The sequence below is a fragment of the Delphinus delphis genome, chromosome 5, assembly GCF_949987515.2.
Source record: "Delphinus delphis chromosome 5, mDelDel1.2, whole genome shotgun sequence".
NCBI classification, from domain to species: Eukaryota; Metazoa; Chordata; class Mammalia; order Artiodactyla; family Delphinidae; genus Delphinus; species Delphinus delphis.
In genome coordinates, this window is record NC_082687.1 from 43009375 (window position 1) to 43033616 (window position 24242).

The following is a 24242-nucleotide window of genomic DNA, read 5'->3' on the forward strand; positions in this document are numbered from 1 at the left end:
CAGCATGGATTTCAACACTAGAATTTTGTTAGAATGTAAATATGGCCTTACTTCTGTGCTTTCTAACTTATGTACCCTTCCATTACAGTGGCTCTGGTGAGCTAAATATTTGTGATTGTATTTAGGTTAAAAAATTTGCAATGACTTTGAAGCTATATGTTAAAGATTCATGGCATCTGGTTCCTATTTACAATCTTTCAGTCCTCCAGGATACATTAATGAGGAACACAATGAGGTAATTTGGATTTTTGCAGTTATGCTTATTGATAAACATTCTCCCTGATGCAGTCAGACATGACCATACCTAAAAATTATATGGATTACAAAACATTTCAAATTCCATACTTTTAAATAATGTAATGATAAACATAGAAAACAGGTACCAAAGGGCAAGGAATCCTGAAATACGTTAACAGTACTAATCACTACAAAGTAGAAATCAAATAGGAACGTTTTTTTCTTGAATTCTGTACAAAATTTATTACTAAATTGCCAAATAATAAAATTAAAATAGTCAGCATTTATTGAGTGATTATTAAGTACTAGAACTTGTTCTAAGAATAATACTCCTTATAATAACTCCATCAGGTAGTTATTATTATTCCCATGTTTCAGATGAGAATACAGAGACAGTAAGAAGTTAAGCCACTTACACAAGGCCTCAGCTGCTAAACAGTAGAGCTGGGAATTTGAACTGAGGCAGTCTGATCTCTTGAGCTTAACTGGTAGCTTCTGTCCTATAGTACCCCACTACTAAATGGCTCTAGTTGTCTTGTTGGGCAGCTCACACATATAATATATAACTTACTCAATAAAAGCCTTGAGGACTGCATCGTCATCTGGGTCCAAAATATGTGTCACTACACTGAGTACTGCCATTTAGAGCTATTCTCCATGTGTGCTCCATAAGCATATTGCTGCTCTATAAGTTGTTCGTTAGAAGTTGAGTACAATTTTCTCTTGCAAGACACAGCTCTTCCTAGCATAGCAAGTTGCATCACTTTCTCCCATTTTCTTCAAATTAGTAGATATTGAGGTAATCAATCAGGGAGATGGCTGATGGGAAAAGATGTGTTTTATTTTATACATACATAAAAAACTCCCAAGGTACTAGTATATAGTGTGTAAAATGTGTGCCTGCCATCTCTACCAAACAGAATTGACTTTCTATTATTTTCCTCTTCTATGGTTGTACTTCATCTTCATTTTAATCTGATTTCACACATATAAAAGTGTTGGGAGTTAGAGCTGAGCAATTTGGTTTGTCCCAGGTCCTAAAAAAACTGAAGGGGGCTGAGGGAACACTCTCTTAAAAAAAAAAAAAACTTACATATGTTGATCAATAATTAAAACTTAAGAATTTTTAAAAAATCAACTTCTAGGCCTTATGAATCTCTCAGGATTTCATATGAAATCTTAGCCTCAATGTAGTAATCCTTGCAGTGATCCTAAGAGAAATTAGCATTAAGGCAATTCCTGAGTTAATATAACTTTAAAGAGAAGAGGACCTGTTATTTTATGCTTGGTTTGACTACAGTTATTGGACATACCATTAAGATATATAAAGATTCTCTTCAGTCAATCTTTAGGTCAAATGATGGGTCTGGGGTCAGGTAGCTTTATAAATGTTGCAATATGGTTTGTCTGAAGATTCTGGTCTTTAATAAATTCAAGAAAAAGAAATACACCCTAAGTGCTGCACAATGACGAATTTCATTATCACATCCATAGCCACTAACTTCATTGTTAGTAACTACTGACTTACCAAAAACCAGATATTAAAATATCAGTCTATTCACTTTAGTATAAAAATATGAACTGGTAGTTTTGAATACTTCAATATATTAGTTATATTAAACCATTATTTTATTTCTTCATAGAAAATATTAGCCAAATTAAGATAGTAATCATTTTTTTTTTCTTTTTTTTTTTTTTTGCAGTACGTGGGCCTCTCACTGTTGTGGCCCCTCCCGTTGCAGAGCACAGGCTCCGGACGCGCAGGCTCAGCGGCCATGGCTCACGGGCCCAGCCGCTCCGCGGCACGTGGGATCTTCCCGGACCGGGGCACGAACCCGCGTCCCCTGCATCGGCAGGCGGACTCTCAACCACTGCGCCACCAGGGAAGCCCCAAGATAGTAATCATTTTATCAATTCAGGAAAAATCATTTACAAATCAGTATTGACTATAGCTGTAATACACTCAAACATAAATTATCAAATGCTATGGGCATCTCCTGTATTTCATGTCAAAAGTAACAATCACCAACATCAATAGAATGCTTCCCATGTGTCTCAGTTCTAATCATTTTATATGTACTTAGTTTATTCATGAAGTAGGTACTTTTACTATAGCTATGGAGAGGCACAAAGAGGTTAAGTAGATTGCCCAAGATAATATATAGATAAGTGAAGTGGGACTTGAACTCAGTCCAACTTGAGCAACCATGATCTTAGCTTCAGGATGGGGGCTGGCTGCCAGAAGAACCAACTACGTGATTAGACAGCTGGAACTTTCAGCCCCACCCCCAGAACTCCAGGGAGGGAAAAGAGGCTAGAGGTTGAGTCACCAATAGCCGATTTAATCAATCATGCCTGCATGATGGAACCGCCATAAAAATCCCTAAATGACGTAGTTCAGAGGGTTGGTGAACACATTGAGGTGCTGGGAGGATGGTGTGGTCTGAGAGGGCATGGAAGCTCTGCACACACACACCCCTCCCCCCATACCTTGCCCTGTGCATCTCTTCCATCTAGCTATAATTTTCTTGCGTTCTGTGAATTGTCCTAGTGAATTATCAAATCTGAGGGGAGGTCATAGGAATCCCTGAATTTGTACTCAACCATGCAGAATTGTGGGTCTCCTGCGCACCTCACTTGTAACTGGTGTCTGAAGTGGAGAAAATCTTGGGACTGAGTCCATAAACCCGAGGAGATGGACACTAATTACATATAGTTAATATCAGAATTAAGTTCTAGGACATTTGGTCGGTGTCAGGAAGGAAAACAAAAATAGAATAGGACACACATTTAAAAAGTATCAGCAGGTCCATTTCATCAAGGAATTTTATAATTATAAAAATATCCAATATATTTTATTATTTTTTTGAATTTTATTTATTTTTTATACAGCAGGCTCTTATTAGTTATGTATTTTATATGTATTAGTGTATATATGTCAATCCCAATCTCACAATTCATCCCACCACCACCACCACCCACCTCCGCTTTCCCCCCTTGGTGTCCATACGTGTGTTCTCTACATCTGTTTCTCTATTTCTGCCTTGCAAACCAGTTCATCTGTACCATTTTTCTAGATTCCTCACATATGCATTAATATGTGATATTTATTTTTCTCTTTCTGGCTTACTTCACTCTGTATGGCAGTCTCTAGGTCCTTCCATGACACTACAAATGATCCAACATCATTCTATTTTTATGGCTGAGTAATATTCCATTGTGTATATGTACCACATCTTTTTTATCCATTCGTCTGTCGATGGGCATTTAGGTCGCTTCCATGATTTGGCTATTATAAACAGTGCTGCAATGAATATTAGGGTGCATGTGTCTTTTTTTTTTACATCTCTATTGGAATATAATTGCTTTACAATGGTGTGTTACTTTCTGCTGTATAACAAACTGAATCAGCTATATGTATACATATATCCCCATATCCCCTCCTTCTTGCCTCTCCCTCCTAACCTCCCTATCCCACCCCTCTAGGTGGTCACAAAGCACCAAGCTGATCTCCCTGTGCTATGCAGCTGCTTCCCACTAGCTATCTATTTTACATTTAATAGTGTATATATGTCAATGCTACTTTCTCACTTCGTCCCAGCTTAATTTCCCCCTCCCTGTGTCCTCAAGTCCATTATCTACATCTACGTCTTTATTCCTGTCCTGTCCCTAGGTTCATCAGAAACACTTTTTTTCAGATTCCATATGTATGTGTTAGCATATGGTATTTGTTTTTCTCTTTCTGACTTACTTCACTCTGTATGACAGACTCTAGGTCCATCCTCCTCATTACAAATAGCTCAATTTCATTTCTTTTTATAGCTGAGTAATATTCCATTGCATATATATGCCACATCTTCTTTATCCATTCATCTGTTAATGGACACTTAGGTTGCTTCCATGTCCTGGCTATAGTAAATAGTGCCGCAATGAACATTGTGGTACATGTGTCCTTTAGAATTGTGGTTTTTTCAGGGTATGTGCACAGTAGCGGGATTGCTGGGTCATATGGTAGTTCTATATTTAGTTTTTTAAGGAACCTCCATACTGTTCTCCATAGTGGCTGTATCAATTTACATACCCACCAAAAATGCAAGAGGGTTCCCTTTTCTCCACACCCTCTCCAGCATTTAATGTTTGTAGATTTTTTGATGATGGCCATTCTGACCAGTGTGAGGTGATACCTCATTGTAGTTTTGATTTGCATTTCTCTAATGATTAGTGACGTTGAGCTCCTTTCCTGTGTTTGTTGGCAATCTATATGTTCTTTGGAGAAATGATTGTTTAGGTCTTCTGCCCATTTTTCGATTGGGTTGTTTATTTTTTTGATATGGAGCTGCATGAGCTGCTTGTGTATTTTGGAGATTAATCCTTTGTCAGTTGCTTCATTTGCAAATATTTTCTCCCATTCTGAGGGTTGTCTTTTTGTCCTGTTTATGGTTTCCTTTGCTGTGCAAAAGATTTTAAGTTTCATTAGGTCCCATTTGTTTATTTTTCTTTTTATTTCCATTTCTCTAGGAGGTGGGTCAAAAAAGATCTTGCTGTGATTTATGTCAAAGAGTGCTCTGCCTATGTTTTCCTCTAAGAGTTTGATAGTGTCTGGTCTTACATTTAGGTCTTTCATCCATTTTGTGTTTATTTTTATGTATGGTGTTAGGAAGTATTCTAATTTCAGTCTTTTACATGTAGCAGTCCAGTTTTCCCAGCACCACTTATTGAAGAGGCTGTCTTTCCTCCATTGTTCATTCTTGCCTTCTTTATCAAAGATAAGGTGACCGTGTGTGTGGATTTATCTCTGGGCTTTCTATTCTGTTCCATTGATCTATATTTCTGTTTTTGTGCCAGTACCATACCATCTTGATTACTGTAGCTTTGTAGTATAGTCTGAAATCTGGGAGTCTGATTCTTCCAGCTCCGTTTTTCTTTCTAAAGATTGCTTTGGCTATTCAGGGTCTTTTGTGTTTCCATACAAATTGTGAAATTTTTTGTTCTAGTTCTGTGAAAAATGCCAGTTGATAGTTTGATAGGGATTGCATTGAATCTGTATATTGCTTTGGGTAGTAGAGTCATTTTCACAATGTTGATTCTTCCAATCCAAGAACATGGTATATCTCTCCATCTATTTGTATCACCTTTAATTTCCTTCATCAGTGTCTATAATTTTCTGCATACAGGTCTTTTGTCTCCTTAGGTAGGTTTATTCCTAGGTATTTTACTCTTTATGTTGCAATGGTAAATGGGAGTGTTTTCTTAATTTCACTTTCAGATTTTTCATCAGTAGTGTATAGGAATGCCAGAGATTTCTGTGCATTAATTTTGTATCCTGTTACTTTACCAAATTCATTGATTAACTCTTGTAGTTTTCTGGTAGCATCTTTAGGATTCTCTATGTATCCACAAACAGTGACAGTTTTACTTCTTCTTTTCTGATTTGGGTTTCCTTTATTTCTTTTTCTTCTCTGATTGCTGTGGCTAGGACTTCCAAAACTATGTTGAATAAGAGTGGTGAGAGGGGCAACCTTTTCTTGTTCCTGATCTTAGAGGAAATGGTTTCAATTTTTCACCATTGAGAATGATGTTGGCTGTGGGTTTGTCATATATGGCCTTTATTATGTTGAGGTAGGTTCTGTCTATGCATGCATGTTGGAGAGTTTTTATCATAAATGTTTGTTGAATTCTGTCAAAAGCTTTTTCTGCATCTACTGAGATTATCATATGGTTTTTATCCTTCAATTTGTTAATATGGTGTATCACATTGATTGATTTTCATATGTTGAAGAATCCTTACCTTCCTGAGATAAACCCCACTTGATCATGGTGTATGATCCTTTTAATGTGCTGTTGGATTCTGTTTCCTAGTATTTTGTTGAGGATTTTTGCATCTATGTTCATCAGTGATACTCGACTGTAGTTTCTTTTTTGGTGACATCTTTGTCTGGTTTTGATATAAGGGTGCTGGTGGCCTCATAGAATGAGTTTGGGAGTGTTCCTCCCTCTGCTATATTTTGGAAGAATTTGAGGATAGGTGGTTAGCTCTTCTCTAAATGTCTGATAGAATTCACCTGTGAAGCCATCTGGTCCTGGGTTTTTGTTTGTTGGAAGATTTTTAATCACAGTCTCAATTTCAGTGCTTGTGATTGGTCTGTTTATATTTTCTATTTCTTCCTGGTTCAGTCATGGAAGGTTGTGCTTTTCTAAGAATTTGCCCATTTCTTCCAGGTTATCCATTTTATTGGCATTTTGTTGCCTTTAGCAATCTCTCATGATCCTTTGTATTTCTGCAGTGTCAGTTGTTACTTCTCCTTTTTCATTTCTAATTCTATTGATTTCAGTCTTCTCCCTATTTTTATTGATGAGTTTGGCTAATGTTTTATCAATTTTGTTTATCATCTCCAAAAAACAGGTTTTAGTTTTATTGATCTTTGCTACTGTTTTCTTCATTTCTTTTTCATCTTGTCTAATGTGTCATTTAAAGCCTGTGTTTCCTTATTTATTTTCATTTTGGATGATCTCTCCATTGGTGAAAGTGGGGTGTTAAAGTCCCCTACTATTATTGTGTTACTGTCAAGTTTCCCTTTTATGGCTGTTAGCATTTGCCTTATGTATTGAGGTGCTCCTATGTTGGGTGTGTAAATATGTACAATTGTTATATCTTCTTCTTGGACTGATCCCTTGATCATTATGTAGTGTCCTTCTTTGTCTCTTGTAATAGTCTTCATTTTAAAGTCTATTTTGTTTGATATGAGAATTGCTACTCCAGCTTTCTTTTGATTTCTATTTGCATGGAATATCTTTTTCCACCCTGTCACTTTCAGTCTGTATGTGTCTCTAGGTCTGAAGTGGGTCTCTTGTAGACAGCACATATAAAGGTCTTGTTTTTGTATCCATTCAGCCAGTCTATGCCTTTTGGTTGGAGCATTTAATCCATTTACATTTAAGGTAATTATTGATATGTATGTTCCTATTACCATTTTCTTAATTGTTTTGGGTTTGTTATTGTAGGTCTTTTCCTTCCCTTGTGTTTCCTGCCTAGAGAAGTTCCTTTAGCATTTGTTGTAAAGCTGGTTTGGTGGTGCTGAATTCTCTTAACTTTTGCTTGTCTGTAAAGGTTTTAATTTCTCCATCAAATCTGAAGGAGATCCTTCCTGGGTAGAGTAATATTGGTTGTAGGTTTTTCCCTTTTTTCACTTTAAATATATCCTGCCACTCCCTTCAGGCTTGCAGAGTCTCTGCTGAAAGATCAGCTGTTAACCTTTGGGGGTTCCCTCGTATGTTGTTTGTTACTTTTCCCTTGCTGCTTTTAATATTTTTTCTTAGTATTTAATTTTTGATAGTTTGGTTAATATGTGTCTTGGCATGTTTCTCCTTGGACTTATCCTGTTTGAGACTCTCTGCACTTCCTGGACTTGATTATTTCCTCTCCCATGTTAGAGAAGTTTTCAACTATAATCTCTTCAAATATTTTCTCAGACCCCTTCTATTTTCTCATCTTCTTCTGTGACCCCTATAATTCAAATGTTGGTGCATTTAATTTTGTCCCAGAGGTCTCTGAAACTGTCCTCAATTCTTTTCATTCTTTATTCTTTATTCTGCTCTGCAGTACTTATTTCCACTATTTTATCTTCCAGGTCACTTATCCATTCTTTGGCCTCAGTTATTCTGCTATTGATTCCTTGCAGACAATTTTTAATTTCATTTATTGTGTTGTTCATCATCATTTGTTTGCTCTTTGGTTCTTCTAGGTCCTTGTTAAACATTTCTTGTATTTTCTCCATCCTGTTTCCAAGGTTTTGGATCATCTTTACTGTCATTACTCTGAATTCTTTTTCAGGTAGATTGCCTATTTCCTCTTCATTTGTTTGGTCTGGTGTGTTTTTACCTTGCTCTTTCATCTGCTGCATATTTCTCTGTCTTCTCATTTTGTTTAACTTACTGTGCTTGGGGTCTCTTCTGGAGGCTGCAGATTCACAGTTCCCACTGTTTTTGGTGTCTGCCCCCAGTGGGTGAGGATGGTTCAGTGTCTTGTGTAGGCTTCCTAGTAGAGGGAAATGGTGCCTGTGTTCTGGTGGGTGGGGCTGTGCCTTGTCTTTCTGGTAGGCAGGGCCGTGTCAGGTGGTGTTTTGGGGTGTCTGTGAACTTAATATGATTTTAGGCAGCCTCTCTACTAATGGGTAGGCTTGTGTTCCTGTCTTGCTAGTTGTTTGGTATGGGGCATGCAGTACTGGAGCTTGCTGACCTTTAGGTGGAGCTGGGTCTTAGCATTGAGTTGGAGATCTCTGGGAGAGCTCTCTTTGACTGATATTATGTGGGCTGGGAGGTCTCTGGTGGACCAATGTCCTGAACTCAGCTTTCCCACCTCGGAGGCTCAGGCCTGACATCAGCCCGGAGCACCGAGATCCTGTCAGCCACATGGCTCAGAAGAAAAGGGAGAAAAAAAGAAAGAAAAAAATAATAACAGAAAAAAAAAATTAATAAATAATAAATTACTAAAATTAAACAAATAATAATAAAAAACAAAGAGAGCAACCAAACCAATAAACAAATCCACAAATGATAACAAGCGCTAAAAACTAAACTAAGATAAACATAAAAACAAATTAGTCACAGACAGCAAACCCCAAGTCTACATTTGCTCCCAAAGTCCACCACCTCAATTTTAGGTTGATTCATTGTCTATTCAGGTGTTCCACAGATGCAGTGTACATCAAGTTGATTGTGGGGGTTTAATCCACTGCTCCTGAGGCTGCATGGAGAGATTTCTCTTTCTCTTCTTTGTTCGCACAGCTCCTGGGGTTAGCTTTGGATTTGGACCCACCTGTGAGTGTAGGTCGCCCTCAGGCATCTGTTCCACGCCCAGACAGGAGGGGGTTAAAGCAGCAGCTGATTAGGGCACTCTTGCTCTCTCAGGCTGGGGGGGGGAGGGGTACAGTAGTCATAATTGGAATGCGGGGTGAGCCTGCAGCGGCCGAGGCCAGTGTGACATTGCAACAGCCTGAGGTGCACCATGTGTTCTCCTGGGGAAGCTGTCCTTGGATCACAGGACCCTAGCAGTGGCTGGCTGCAGAAGTTCCCAGGGAGTGGGAGCGGGGGTGTGGATAGTGACCTGTGAACGCACAGAGGATTCTTGGTGGCTGCTACAGCAGCGTTAGCGTTTCATGTCCATATCTGGGGTCTGAGCTGATGGCCACGGCTTGCACCCGTCTCTGGAGCTTGCGTAGGCAGTGCTCTGCCTTCTGTGGGCACACAGGAAAGGAATCCCCTCTCCTCGCGCACCCCGAAACAATGGTCTCTTGCCTCTTCGGCAGCTCCAGACTTTTTCCCGGACTACCTCCTGGCTAGCTGTGGCGCACTAGCCCCTTCATGCTGTGTTCATGCCGCCTGTTCTCTCCCTGCGATCCAACCGAAGCCCGAGCCTCAGCTCCCAGCCCCAGCCTGCCCCGGCGGGTGAGCAGACAAGCCTCTCGGGCTGGTGAGTGCTGGTCGGCACCAATCCTCTGTGCGGGAATCTCTCCACTTTGCCCTCCGCACCCCTGTGGCTGCACTCTCCTCCATGGCTCTGAAGCGTCCCTCCCCACCACCACCCCGTCTCCACCAGTGAAGGGGCTTCCTAGTGTGTGGAAACTTTTCCTCCTTCAGAGCTCCCTCCCAGAGGTACAGGTCCCGTCCCTATTCTTTGGTCTCTGTTTTTTTTCTTTTTTCTTTTGCGCTACCCAGGTACGTGGGGAGTTTCTTGCCTTTTGGGAAGTCTGAGGTCTTCTGCCAGCGTTCGGTAGGTGTTCTGTACGAGTTGTCCCACATGTAGATGTATTTTTGATGTATTTGTGAGGAGGAAGCTGATCTCCACGTCTTACTCCTCCACCATCTTGAATATATTTTATATCTTAGAACTGGCTGTACATGAATAACTATCTTATAACAAAGTGTGAACATAAAGTTCCCAAATAAAAAATGAACTCTACAGGCAATAAATTAGACAATAATACTGCCCTTGTACTGAATAAGACTTTAAACAAAAATATTTAAATTTATAATTAAAGTTACCATTCTTTGAATTTCTTCTGACTTATTATTGAGATAACTTTTTATTAATTATTGATTTTTCACTTGAGAAAATTGTAGATTCACATGCAGTTAAGAGATATAATACAGAAAGATCCCTTGTATACGTTTTCTAGTTTCCCCCAATGGTAGCATGGTAGTATAATACCATTATAGTATAATATCCTAATCAGAATATCAACATTGATACAATCCACTAATATTATTCAATTTTCCCATTTTATTTGTACTCAGGTATGTGTGCATGGATTTGGTAGTATACAATTTTATAATATGTGTAGCTTCCTGTATGTACCACCTAGCCAAGATACTGAGTTCCATCACCATAAGAATCCCTCCTGTTGCCCTTTTGTAACCACATTCATCTCCCTCCCACCTCCAACCTTCCTTTGTTCCTAACCTCTGATATCCACTAATCTGTCCTACATTTCTAAAATTTTGTCACTTAAAAAATGCTATAACTTGGAGGGTATTACGCTAAGTGAAATAAGTCAGACAGAGAAAAACAAAAACTCTATGATATCACTTATATGTGGAATCTAAAAAATACAACAAACTGGTAACTATAACAAAAAAGAAGCAGACTTACAGATACAAAGAATAAGCTATTGGTTACCAGTGGCAAGAGCGCAGGGGAGAGGGGCAATATAGGGGTAGGGGATTAAGAAGTACAAACTATTATGTATATAATAAACTACAAGGATATATTGTATAACACAGAGAATATAGCCAATAGTTTATAAAAACTATAAATGGAATATAACCTTTAAAATTTTGAATCACTATATCATACACCTGTAACACAATATTGCACATCAACTACACTTAAATTTTTTTAAATGCTCTATAAATGGAATCAAGGTATGTAACTTTTGGTGATTGGCTGTTTTTTATTTTTTTTTTTTTATTTTTTGTAGTACGCAGGCCTCTCACTGTTGTGGCCTCTCCTGTTGTGGAGCACAGGCTCCGGATGCACAGGCTCAGCAGCCATGGCTCACGGGCCTAGCCGCTCTGTGGCATGTGGGATTTTCCTGGACTGGGGCACGAACCCATGTCCCCTGCATCGGCAGGCAGATCCTCAACCACTGCGCCACCAGGGAAGCCCTGCTTGGCTGTTTTTCACTCAGCATAATTCCCTGGAGATTCACCCAATTTGTTGTACGAATCAGGTCCTTTCTTTTTATTGCTGAGTAGTAGTCCACAATATATATGTACCACAGTTTGTTTAACCATTTATCTGTTGAAGGGCATTGGGGGTCATTTCAGCTTTCGGCTATTCCAAAGAAAGCTGCTATGAACATTGTACAGGAGTTTAAGTGACCATACGTTTTCATTTCTCTGGGATAAATGCCTAGGAGTATAATTACTGGATCATATGGCAATTGCATGTCTAGTTTTATAAGAAACTGCCAATTTGTTTTCCAAAGAGGCTGTACCATTTTACATTCCCACCAGTGACAGACCTAGTTTCTCCACATCCTCTCGAGCACTTGGTATCATCGCTATTTTTTTTTTCACTTTTGCCCTTCTGATAGCTGTGCAGTAACAACTCATGGAGGTTTTAATTTGTGTTTCTTTGATGCTGAACATATTTCCATGTGCTTATTAGCCATCTGTATATCCTTTTCATTGAAATGCCTCTTCATGTTGATTTTCCATTTTCTGTTTAGACTATATTTTACTGTTGAGTTTTGAGAGCTCCTTATATACTCTACATTTTAGTCTTCTGTTGATAAATAGCCTGCAAATATTTCCTCCCAATCTGTAGCTTTTTTCATCCTTTTGACATAGACTTTCACATAGCAAAAGTCTTAAATTTGGATGAAATCAAATTTACCCAGTTACCTTCTATGGGTCTTTGTTGCTGCTCACAGGCTTTCTCTAGTTACAGCGAGTGGGGGCTACTCTTTGTTGCGGTGCACGGGCTTCTCATTGAGGTGGCTTTTCTTGTTGCGGAGCACGGGCTCTAGGCACGTGGGCTTCAGTAATTGTAGCACGCAGCCTCTGTAGTTGCGGCTCACACTCCAGAGTGCAGGCTCAGCAGCTGTGGCGCACAGGCCCAGCTGCTCTGTGGCATGCGGGATCTTCCCGGACCAGGGCTCGAACCCATGTACCCTGCATTGGCAGGCGGGCTCTCAATCACTGCAATCCTGAATTTTTTAAGTTAATATTTTCATGTATACCTTTTTCTGTCTTTTACTTTCAACCTAATTATGTCATTGAATTTGAAACAGCACATGGTTGTGTTATTTTTTTAAGCCACTCTGCCAATTTGTCTTTTGATTGGTATATTTTGATTGGTACCATTGAGCTGTCAATGCTCTAGAACTTAAGTCTTCCCTTTTTATTAAATTTTTTTCTGTTTCTTTGTCCTGGAACTCATTCTTCTGTTTTTCTTCTCTTGCCTTTCTGTGGGGTAACTGAATATTTTTTAGGATTCCAGCTTGATTGATTTATAGTGTTTTTGACTGTATCTCTTTGCGTAGTTTTCATAGTGTTGCTCAGAGAATTACAGTATACACATGTGACTTATAATACTTTACTGGTATCATCATTTTTACCACTACTATTTAAGTGTGGACACTTCACTTCCATTTAAGTCACTTTACTTTCCTCATCTTTAAATATCATTGTCTTGTGTACCAGATGGTTACATCTGATAATTCATAACTTTGTTATGATCATCAGAATAGGATTTATAAAGCACAGGAGAAAAAGGATAGCCCATTATATGTAACCACACCTCTGATTTTTTCATTGTTTCTTTTCTTCTTGCTTCCTGAACATCCGAGATTTTTTCTTTTACAATTTCCTTTCTGGATATTCTGTAAGGCTTCTCTCATTCTAATATGCTATGAATTCAAAATCTTTCCAAAGAAACTGAGTTTAAAATAGGCCATCAAAGAAATAAACATTTTAGAAGTCTGAGATTGGAGTCAGAGATGGTCTAGAGCTGGGGGCCTTACTGGAAAGACCACACCAGGAAGTTAGAGGGAAGTATATATCTATGAAGGAAGATTAATTTATACCCTCCACAATTATGTCTTGGACAATACTAAATTGAGAGAAATTTACCACTAAAATAAACCATCCTAGAAAGGCCTTTCATTCAAACATTATAGAACACCTATAATGTGTCAAGAACAGTGCAAGGTGGTGGAGATGCAGAGATGAGTAATAAATGGTCCCTCTCCTAATTAGTGATTGACTCAGACAGAGGTACCTAGCAGCAAAGCCTGAGTCAGGTATTCGGGTACTTTTGTACTGTTAAGGGACTGCTCAGAGGAGAAAAGCAGTGAGGGAAGCAGGACAAGTCAGAGGACAGAGGATGATCAGGGAATCAGTTTTGTGATAAATCCATGCTTTTTCTAGGTAACTTTATCATTACTCACCTCAATGAAACAAAATGTTCAATCTTCAAAATGTATGGTGATTTTCTGTTGCTGATTAGTTAATTCTAACATCGGTAATAGTCAATTCTATGTGAAGAAATAATAATTATGTATCCCTAATGTATATGGCCTAATAAATTCTGTTGCTAGTTACTATTTTTTTCAGAAATAGGCAACTTTATAAGATCACAATATAGAGTTCCAATGTTCACACTTAAAGGTCAAGATTGAAGGTTTGACTAAGGAAAACTGCTATGAGTGTATATAACAATATATTTTTGACTGCAAGCCACATTCACACGTGTTTATTCACACATAACAAAAGATTTGGTGTTTACTCAGCTTTCATTCCATTTTAAGTAAAAGCCTACTTCATGTGAAAGCAAATACATCTTAAAACTTTGTTTCCGGGCTTCCCTGGTGGCACAGTGGTTAAGAGTCCAACTGCCAGGCTTTGCTGGTGGCAGCAGTGGTTGAGAATCTGCCTGCCAATGCAGGGGACACGGGTTCGAGCCGTGGTCTGGGAAGATCCCACATGCCGCGGAGCAACTGGGCCCGTGAGCCACAGCTACTGAGCCTGCGTGTCTGGAGCCTGTGCTCTGCAACAAGAGGCCGTGACAGTGAGAGGCCGGTGCACCGCGATGAAGAGTGGCTCCCGCTCGCCACAACTAGAGAAAGCCCTTGCACAGAAACTACAACACAGCTAAAAATAAATAAATTTATTAAAAAAAAAAAAAAAAAAAGAGTCCATCTGCCAATGCAGGGGAAACGGGTTCGACCCCTGGTCCGGGAAGATCCCACATGCTGCGGAGCAACTAAGCCCATGCACCACAACTACCGACCTACACTGACTCTATAGCATGCGAGCCACAATTACTGAGCCCATGTGCCACAACTACTGAGCCCACATGCTGCAACTACTGAAGCCCGTGTGCTGCAACTATTGAAGCCTGCGCACCTAGAGCCCATGTTCTGCAACAAGACAAGCCACCACAATGAGAAGCCCGTGCACCACAACGAAGAGTAGCCCACGGTCGCTGCAACTAGAGAAAGCCCGTGCACAGCAACGAAGATCCAACGCAGCCAAAAATAAATAAATCAAACAAATAAATGTTAAAAAACTCTTTTGTTTCCTCTGTGTGCAGAGTACTACTGTCTATAAATACTCACATTTAATTCCGCCTCCTCTACTCAAGCTTGTTCTAAAATGCTTTCACATAAATTCAAGATTTAACAATATATTTTAGCATGCTATAGACTAATAAAAATAAAGGGTGCCATGCTTTTACTTTTTATAAGTTGTTTAAAACAAAAATTACATAATTTCACATATTTAGAGTACATGAGCAAATGTGTTTATTATTTAATTTATATAAGCCATAATTAGGTATTTAATTCCAACCATACCATATCCTGTGGTTTAAACATCTTCCCTCATTCCCTTCATTAGTCACCAAGATCATCATGGAAACACCTGGGGGCAGGAAGTTATCTTCCAGATTTATAGTCAAGAAAGGCTAAACTTCTAGAGCTGACCTCCAGTTCTAGAAGTTTGTGGTTCTCTGTCTAAAATGTAATCTCAACTGTTTCCCATATTGCTCTGTTGGCAACTTGTCATTTGGCCTGTTCTGGTGTCTGGAGAGCTGTGTTCCAGAGAAAATCTATAAACACTGAGTAGAGGAGGCAATTCACCATGAACTTGGAAATTTCTCAGTGTTGGATCTGTAAACCTGAAAATCTCTGAGGGTGGCTTTTATTTATTTATTCTTAAGCACAACAGATAGGAACTTATTTACCCACGGTGCTTTTGTATATATGATGGAGAGTATCTGGATTCTCCTCTTGTATAGATCTCAAATATTCCCAAGGTCAGGGCAACCCCTATTCGACAGTTCCTGTAGAAGATATTTTTGCCAATCAGAGCTGTATAAAGAGCTCCATATACCAGCCAAATGGCCCCTGAAATGTAGCTAAGGAAGCAATTCTCCACTGTCATCATATGAACTGTGGTTGTCTACTGACTTAAGGATACGTATTAGTTAAAACTTTCAATATATTTGAAAAAAGAGATGTTTGAAGTAGGTATGAAGCTCTACCCACATATTCAGTTGTAAGGGAAAACAAAACCTTTATTTTTCTATAAAAATTTAATTTCTGAACTCACCCAAACTCCAGCTATTTTTGCTTAGGATTGAGTATACATGCCAAGGGTCTGATGTAGTATTAAAACATAGGGTTGGGAGTGTTCCTTGGTGACACCTGCCCAGGCTCACACGTTCTGAATCTTACCTAATCTGTGGTCTGGTCCTTGGAAGTCAGTCTATTGAGGTTACAATTCTGTCAAACCTAATTCTCATTCATAGGATCTTATCCAGAAACTCTCTCCTTTATTTTCATAACCCTTTTGGGTGCCTGAGGATTTTTAGTCACTGCAGAGCATGGTGGTCCATGGGAAAACTATGGGTTAACCTCAGGGCAGTCTGCTTAGACGTGTTATGTAGCCATCTCTACTTGCCAGGTCTCCAGGTCCCAGGCCCTTCCATAAGGGTAAGGTCTAGGTCTCCTCTGCTCTGGGATCTCAGTTGAGATCTCTATTGATCTTCACCTGGGGCTCGACTATTAGAGGGAGGCAATCAGGGTACATGACTCTTTTCTCAAGGATCCCCCAGACTGAGATAAAGCCTGGATCGATTCTCCTTTGAATTTCTCCCCAGCCCCATTCCTATACCCTCCTGAAGGAAGACATTCTCTTGCTTTTCCCTTTATTCTCAACTTTTTTCTGAGTATTCCCTTCTCTTGAGAAATGAATAAAGACTTCCCCAGCATACTGAATAGCAGATGGACCAAGATCCACCAAAATTCTTGTTAAGAAAAGTGGAATATACTTAAAATACTATCGGCTACAAATGATTTCATTTAATGTTTATAGGTTGATTCACAGTTATTTATTTTTAATAAAGGACTGTTGAGCCTAACTCTTAAAATGGATATAACTTGCCTATAATACCTTCTTAAAACGATTACACTTAGGTTAATTTTTTCATGTGTATCACATAATTAATTAGAATAAAATTGTAAAATGACATTTCCTGTACCCAACATAATCTAGAACTGATAGCTTTATTTATACACATTTTTCAGACAGCCAAGTGACTATAAGCATTTACAAATCAAGTTTATTTTAACAATTTTATGATGGTCTTCTAACATATATATTTTTACTCCTCCTTAAATAAGGAATAAGACTAGACATGAAGACGCCTTCTAAAATTTTTTCCCAAATACCCATGTTGCTTCAAAATGTTTAATATCTTGATAATGTATTATAAAGTTTAATCTCTGAACAATACATATGGTGCTGACTGCAGGACTGACATTGCTATTCCAGGCCATCAACGTTCCAACAAATTTATGCAATGTGTGGTGGTCTATTTGGAGACTTTATGAGACTTTTAAAATATCTGAAAATGTGAAACAACTGGACTTTGTTAAAATGATATTCTGTTGTATATGGTGTCAGGAATAAAATAAAAATTAATTCTTACTTTGTTTTAAACTTTACCAAAAGTATAGTCAACATTTGGTTTTCATTATTACACCTAAGTTCTAAATGAAGCCAGTTAGCTCTTAAGGAACTGTTATAAGAAGTTAGATTCATCTAAAGCAACCTACTTGACCTCTTTCCTTCCTTCAAAGAGAAGCAAGATGTTAAAATACAGATCATATATAGCAAAGGAAACCCTAAACAAAGCAAAAAGACAACCCACAGAATGGGAGAAAATGTTTGCAAACGAAGGCACCAACAAGGGATTAATCTCCAAAATATACAAACAGCTTGTGAAGCTCTATCAAAAAAACAAATAACCCAATTTAAAAAAATGAGCAGAAGATCTGAATAGACATTTCTCCAAAAAAGACATACAGATGGCCAAAAAGCACATGAAAAGATTCTCAGCATCACAAATTATCACAGGAATGCAAATCAAAACTACATTGAGTTATCACCTCACACCAGTCAAAATGACCATCATCAAAAAGTCTACAAACAATAAATGCTAGAAAGGATGTGGAGAAAAGGGAACCCTCCTACACTGTTGGTGGGAATGTAAATTGGTACAGCCACTATGAAGAACAGTATGGAAGTTCCTTAAAAAACTAAAATTAGAACTACCATGTGATCCAGCAATACCACTCTTAGGCATATATCTGGAGAAAACTGTAATTCGAAAAGGGACATGCACGCTAGTGTTCACTGCAGCACCATTTACAATAGCCAAGACATGGAAGCAACCTAAATGTCCATTAACAGAGGAATGGATAAAGAAGATGTGGTATATATATACAATGGAATACTACTCAGCCATAAAAATGAATGAAATAATGCCATCTGCAGCAACACGGATGGACCTAGAAGTTATCATACTAAGTGGAGTAAGTCAGACAGAGAAAGATAAATATCATATGATATCACTCATATGTGGAATCTAATTCTAAAAATGATACAAACGAACTTATTTACAAAACAGAAACAGACTTACAGATATCAAAAACAAACTTATGGTTTTTACCCTTACAAAAGGGAAACGTGGGGGGGGGGGCGGAAAATCAGGATCTTGGGATTAATATACACACACTGCTATATATAAGATAGATAACCAATAAGGACCTGCTGTATAGCACAGGGAACTTTATATTCTGTGATAACCTATATGAGGAAAGAATCTGAAAAAGAATGAACATATGTATATGTATAACTGAATCACTTTGCTGTGCACCTGAAACTAACACCACATTGTAAATCAACTACACTCCAATAAAATTTTAAAAATAAAATAAAATAAAAACAGATCCTAACACTAATAAAGATTATTGAAGACACTGAACTTGGATTTTATCTAGGATTTCAATCTGATAATGGGCAATAAATCAACACAATTCCCCAAGAGAGAAAATATGGTCTAAAAATTAATCAAAGAGTAATAAGGGTATTATTTAAAATATTTACTAATGAATAGTCAAGTTGTCAAGGTTGCCAACAGTATGTTTTAAAATTTAATTCAAAAGGTACCCATGTACTATTCATTTAAGAAGAGGTTTGAAAGCATCAAACAAATCTTAGCATACAATAAAGATAATTATTAGATATACAACAAATAGTATTTCTGTGACACTGGTAGAATCCCAATAGAGAATATATATGTGATTCATTTATTCAACAAATAATTATTGAACATGTATTATGATACAGTTACTGAATGTGTAGTGGTAAACACTTGGTACTTGCCCTCCATGACGGCACATATGAAAATAGGCAGGGTGATAAGGTGCAAAAATATGGCTTAGTATAGGATGCAGCTAAGAGGTGCAGCTAATTCACTCTTGACATGGGGGCAGGAGGGGAAATAAAGCCTTCCCAAAGGATGTAAAGTATAAAATAAGATTTGAAGAATGAATAAAATTACAGGGTGAAGATGGAGAACATTTGCATTGTGTTTCATTCATTCATTCATTTAACAAGCATTGTTATAACCCAGCCAGGCACTGTTCTAGGCATTTGAAAATCAGCAGGGAGAAAACTAGTCTAAAGTCCCTATCCTCCTGGAGCTTATATTCCAATGTGGAGATACACCATGACCACATAAGCAAGTAAATACATATTCAGTCATATGGTAGGTGGTAGGGTTGGCCTCACTGAGAAGGTGATGCATAAGCAAAGGTGCAAAGGAGGTAAGGGTGTGACTCACGAGGAAGGGTATGATCTGGAAGAAGAGTGTTCTAGGCAACAGGAATAGCAAGAGCAGGGTCCTTGAGTTAGGAGTTTGCGTGACATGTTAAGGTCAGTGCGGCTTCTGTGAAGTAAGTAATGGGGAGACTGGTAAGAGGTAAGGTCAGAAAGGTGAAAAGAAGCCAGTTTGGGTAGGGCTTCGTAAGCCATCATGTGGACTTTGGCTTGTACAGTGAAGGAAAAGAATATGTACTGAAAGTTTGGGGTAGAGAACTAAACTGATCTAAATTAATATGATCATTCTGACTATTGAGTTGAGAAAAGAAAGTGGTGGGGAAGCAGGAAGGGCACAGAATCAAGCAGACCAGTTAAGAGGCTATTGTATGGTATATATATTCCAGGCTAGAAATGGTGGTGTGTAGACCAGAAAGGTAGTAGTGGAGTTAGTGAGCAATGATTCAATTCTGGATATATTGTAGAGGTAGATCTTACATGATTTGCTGACAGATTTGATTTGGGGTGAGGTAGGAAGAGAAGGATCAAGGTAACTCAAATATTTTTTGGTCTGAGCAGCTGGATGGATAGATCTTCCACTTCCTGACATGGGAAAGCCTGTGGGAAAAAGAAGGTTTGGAGATGGAGTGAGAGGTCAGAAGTTCAGCTTTGGACGCAGTAAATTTAAGTTGCCTGTTAGACATCTAAGTAGAGATGTCCAATAGGCATCTGAATATAAAAGTCTGGAGTTTATGGGAGAAGTCTGGAAGTAACAACATGCAGGTGGATATGAAGAGGTCAAGATCTTAGCTCTAGAATACTCAAGCATTTATAATTATGGAATATTAAAAGTAACCAGTCAGTGAGACTGAGCAGGAATGACCAATGAGGTAGGAAGGAAACTAGAGGAATATGGTGTCCTGAAAGAGTCTTAGAAACCAAGCGGAGATGTTGTTTCAAGAAGAATAAAGTGATTGTCTCTGTCGGATCAGGACTGAGGATCAGCCACTGGAAAAAACAACATGGAGATCAGTGGTGACGTGAGCAAGAGTAGATTAAGTGGAGAGAGGTGAGGATGGAAGGAAGCCTGGTAGAGTAGGTTCAAGAAGAGAAGCATTGCAACTTTATGATAGCGAAAACACTGGTATGTGTTTCAAGTCATAGCACCCTGCAGTAAGACCGTACCAGAGAGCATTGCTAATAAACTATCTTTCTTGCTAGTGAATACTGTCCCTCCAAGATAAAATGGTAATTATCATGTCACAAAGGTAGGTACAAAATACCCCATGATTGTTTTAAAAAGTGAAATGTCACATTTAAGTATCTTTTCATTGGGAATTTTAAAAAGGAAGACTATTTAATAGCCATGTTTTTAAGATGATAGAAAGCAAAAAGGTTTTAATAATATTAAATGGAAAAATTATATAAAACTCACTGGTTCAAGAAATCATAAAAGAATAAAACAGATTTTGTACACTACATGGTGCTAATCAATAAATCTGAATACAATTTTTTCTAAGGTGAGAAATAATAAGAGGAGAAGACTTGGATGCAGAAAGTATAAATAACTATCTCAAGTAGTTTTGTTGTAAAGAGAAACAGAGAGATGGTATGATATGTGGAGTGAAATATGGACTTAAGATTGGGATTTATGAGATAAGAAAAATTACAGTAAAATTTTCCACTGACATGAATGACCTAATAGTGAGAGAAAAGTTTATGTTGAAAGAAGACAGGGTGCCTGGAGAGATGTCCTTAAGTTGGCAAGAGGGGACTGGCTCTAGTATATCAGTGTGTGTGTGTGTCACCATATTGTTTTTCCAGTAAATTTACTTTAGATAGTCAATAGAGCTGATTAGAATTGAAGAGATAAAGGGAATCTGAAGACAACACCTACTTGATACAGGATAGAGTCATTACAAGGTTTATACAACTAAGTTCTTACTGCAAAAGTTTCTTCCTTATTTTGTTTATTACATTAGACAGAAAACAAATCAAAATAAAAAATTGCATTTACGGGACCATCTATTCCATAGAATTGGTTGAATCAGAAAAAAAATTATACCTTTCTACCACACGATAAAAAAATAATTGTTATACTGAACTATATCACAGAATAATATCTTTGCACAGTCCTTCTCTGTGAAGAAAGTTATTACATGGATGGTCAATTTATTTGGATATTAATATTAAAAAGGAAGAAGTGTGGAAATTTCAGAATATAGGTAAACGAGTAGAAAAGAATCAAATTCATACTAACTGCTTCCCCTAAAGAAATAACACCTTTCTCAGTATAATCTAAATATAGGTTTTAAAAATTTTTTTTTCCTAGGGTGCAGTAGACATGACATAATTTTAAGGTCTCAATTATGTATTATTCTTGTATACCAGCTGAGACCAATTTTAAAATTGTATCTAGCTAGTATAATTAAAGTTATTTTGGTCTGACTAATTATAGTGTACAGTATAAAGACAAAACTGACACAAAAGTGTCATCTGTCTTTATATGGAAATCAGTTGTAATTTATTGTTTTTGAATCAAGAAAAGATAACATAAATCCCCAATAAGTGAAGCTTCTGGAATCTGCGTCCATTACAAAAGTTCCTAAAGCTTAGAGTTTGGCACTTGTAATGTGTTTCTGCTGTAAAAGCATCAGATAGGGGGCTTGTCGAGAAGAAGAGCCAAACTGCAAGCACCCAGACCAGGTAGGAGGCCAACGTGGTGGTTTTCTCCGGCGGAAATGATGTGATTGGACCAGGACAGTGGCAGTGAAAACTGGCAGATGTCAATAAATTTAAGATCTCTTTTTGAACTGGGATCAACATAATCTGGTGATCGATTAGATTTTAATTAAAAGTCAATCTTCCAAAAGAATACTTGTGAAAGATCCAAGAAAGTAATGCTTCTAAAGCTAGTATTATTAAATTAATGCAACACTCTGAATGTACTACTTAGAAAATTGCCTCAACTCTTGTTATAGGATATAGTTCCGAAGGCTCCCAAACACACTAACAATATTTTCAAATAAGTATAATCAGGATCTACCTTAGAAGCAGATGGAGTGGGAAGACCATGTGATGCTCCAAAGAATGCCCCTCCCATCACATTGCCCAAGGCTTGTTACTCCGAAGTTTAACTATTAGCAATGCCTTCAGGAATCTGTGGCAACATGATGACCTAAGATGATAAGGACAGCTCCTTTCCCCAACTACCGACATACAAACACATATATGTTTCTTATGAATATGAAGAAGTAAACCTCCATAAAAAGAATGTGAGCAGATATGAGATACAGGAGAATCAAAATCTCTAGAACTAGAAATAACAGGACAATCTGATACTGAGTTTTAAATGACTAAGAGATGGATTCTTTGAAGTAAATTCAGTTCCCCATTAAAATACAAATAACTCTGGAAAGTACTGTAGCCTTATCATCTAAAAATGAAAAAATATTGTTAGATAGACTTTAGTTCATAGAATTGGATTAATCACCATGGGCCATGCATGATCAACTTTTCTTTTTTTCTGTATTTTATACTGAACTTCCATGAACTGAACAACCAACTCTGGAACTAGAACACTGACAATAATTCACACCAATCTATGTGTTATTTTCTTATATCCCACTGCTTTTGAGATGCTTATCAGGTAATTGAGAGTTGAAGTTTATGAGGCAGATAAAGAATAGCTAGGAATAGCTAGGATGTTAGGAATAGGAGAAGAGCTTTGGGGAACTAATTCAGGAAAAAAGGACAAACTTTGTCCCGTTCGCAATTCAGTCAAGGGCTTCCTGAGTATTTTTTTAATTATTTTTTTTATTTTATATTGTAGCATAGTTGATTAACAATGCTGTGTTAGTTTCATGCGTACAGCAAAGTGATTCAGTTATACATATACTGAGTACTTTATATCAAGACATCAGTCAATATATTGACACTCATTCAAGTGACAGAGAAATTAGTTTGTTACCCTAATTCTGTTTCCCTACAAAACCATGAACAGATATAAAAACAAAGGTGGTAGTAAAAATTTCATTCTAAGAATTTCATAGAAATAGCAAACCACACTTTCACTTAGCTAGTCTAGCCTCAGTGAGATTTCCCCTCTGACAAGTACACTTTCTCACTATACTATTATTATCTCTGCATCTACACAACCCCCACAATTTCAATAGTCACATTACTATAAAAAAGAATATTTCCCACATCTAGAAATCTCTTTATGTAAATATGTGTCTCAAACAGTCTCACCTGGATTTACTACAACCAAAAATTCTTAAAATGAGGACTGATGTTAAAATGTATCTATCTACCATAACTCAGTCTAGAGATTTATGAATAGTAGAATTTTACATTTAAAATCACAAGCAATTCAATGTCATTTTTATCACTTACATCTAAATGTCATCTCCCACACTGAGTCAAGAAAAAAGCATAAAATAAGTACATTCAAACTTATCCACAAGCAGAAAATGCCAAGCAGACATTAAACAAAAACAAAACAAAAAAGTCCCCACAAAGGTATGACCCATAGGATTTCCTTTTGAGGTAATAAAAAATATCTTTTCTTCATATATTATAGACTTTAACCCTTCAGAAAAAGTATCTTCACATATATTACTATACATACTTATATCTTAATAAGCACCCTTCTTATATCACTTAATATCTAAGTGTCTTGGGAAATAGGCTAGGAAAATAAGAGGTAGTTGAACTTATTTTTCGTAATGATATTCACATTTTATACAACTTCCACTTTTAAATTTTGTACAGTAATAGTCATTTTCGTATTGTTATTTTTAACAGTTTTATTGTATCATTCCTAGCCTCTGTCC

General features: G+C 37.6%; 1 protein-coding gene across 2 annotated transcripts in view; it reads right to left on the reverse strand.

Moving 5' to 3' along the window:
* The window catches only part of CFAP299 (cilia and flagella associated protein 299), a 625888-nt gene that overhangs the window by 458128 nt on the left and 143518 nt on the right, over positions 1-24242 (reverse strand). The gene's annotated exons all lie outside the window — the stretch shown is intronic.